General features: G+C 34.6%; 1 protein-coding gene across 1 annotated transcript in view; it reads right to left on the reverse strand.

Moving 5' to 3' along the window:
- Positions 1–1,862, reverse strand: part of MRC1 (mannose receptor C-type 1) — a 119,037-nt gene that overhangs the window by 15,194 nt on the left and 101,981 nt on the right. The window lies entirely within an intron of this gene.

The following is a 1,862-nucleotide window of genomic DNA, read 5'->3' on the forward strand; positions in this document are numbered from 1 at the left end:
GAGAACATTCCTTCCCTAATTTGTTCCACTCCATCCATGAATTTGTATCTATTGACTCTGAGTGATACAACCTTCAGGAGCTAAATTTGGGTTCTAGAACGAAGCCATATGCAAGTTCTCGTTTCATTGCACCTTGGTCTCAGGATTCAGTTTTATTCTAGATGATTTCCTACCTAGGCTTCCATATCATATAAAAACTGACCCACAGGCTGGAGCCCTTGTGAACCAAACTCACTTCTGCTCACTGGTCTTTCCTTTTCAAACTCTTAGCATGGGTTCCTAATCACTGCTTTATGTCCACCTGGACTCTGGGCATTCCATGTTAAAAAACCCAAAAAGAGCTTATTTCTGCATGATTTGGCATATACCTGAGAGCAGACGTCAGCAAACAACATGCAAAAGGTGAAATTTGGCTTGTTGTCTGTTTGCAGCCCATGAGCTACAAATGGGTTTTAAATGGTTTAGGAGGGTAATAAATAAATAAATAAATAAATAAATAAATAAATAAATAACCAACCACACACACAAAGAATAATATTTTGTGACATATAAATGTCATTAGAAATTCAGATTTATGTCCATAAATAAATAAATAAAGTGCTTTGGACATAGCCACACTCATTTCTACTTACTGTCTACGACTGTCCATAACCACAATTGCAACACAGACAATCTGACGCATACAACCTGAAGCATTTACAATTGGCTTTTTTATAGAACATTTGCCAACCCTGGGTCTAAGGTTCTAGATATACTTTCCTACCTGTTTGTGTCTTGGCTAATTCTCTGACATGTTCCCCTTCATGCTAACGCAGTCCACCAACTGCCTGTTCTGCACTGTGGAAGGGCCAACTTCTTTTTGAAGTCATGCCCAGTAAGCAATGACTTTATCTCATCAAGAGACGACGCTTTCCCTTTCTTCTGCTGCTGCTGCCATCTTGTGTTGGTAAGTGGTCATTAAACAAGAGACCTGGGCCAGCATCTTAAACATGCTGCGGCCAGTATGGAACTGAACAATCTCATAATTTCACACGTTGAGGAGATCTGAGCTTGGCTTAACACCACTGGAAAATTTTCAGACCATTGAAAGTGACAAATGAAGCTTCAGGTAAAGCTTTAAAAAAATAAAACAGTTTCATGGAAGGCTATCTACAAGTAGGAAATAACTCATTTGTCTGATTTCCTTGTTTATAGGAAGATTTATGTATAGAAAAGAATATTTTAAAAATTGCAATATTGAGTGATTATTTCTAAGTGGTTAAGTAGTAGATAACTTTTTCCTCTTTATATGTGTGTATATATATATATATATTATAAAATATTATATATTCTTTTAAAAACATTTTCTAAATATTAAGCAAACCTATGTCTTATATATCTTTCAAATAGTATTTCCTTATTTTAAATTTTTGTACATATAAATGTGTATATTTGTGGAAATTTTGAAAAATGCAGCAATTATAATAGTTACTCTTTTTCATCTTAACAGTCATATTTATTGGAAGAGTTGGAGAAAAACAAAAATGATATCCATCTAAGAAGTTGAGTTATCTATAAATCAGCTCATTTAGGGGTGAAAAAATCCTCTGATCATATCAAAATGTATGCGTGTTTCTTTTTTGAAGGTCTTGCACACTTAAAGAGGTAACCATACAAAGTCTCCTATATTTCCATCCAGAACAAATTCTTTGTTTTAGCCTAGCCTCAATGGAGGGGCAACTAATTTGACACCATCTCCCTGGACAAAGAGCATTGGAATATTTTGTTTCATTGATTTATTATCTCTTCATATGTTTCTTCATCAATTTCTATAGTAGTTACAGTTTCTTCCACATCTCCTAGTATCATATTTAAATGCTGAT

This window comes from Tupaia chinensis, unplaced genomic scaffold, assembly GCF_000334495.1.
Source record: "Tupaia chinensis unplaced genomic scaffold, TupChi_1.0 Scaffold000647_1, whole genome shotgun sequence".
Taxonomy (NCBI): Eukaryota; Metazoa; Chordata; class Mammalia; order Scandentia; family Tupaiidae; genus Tupaia; species Tupaia belangeri.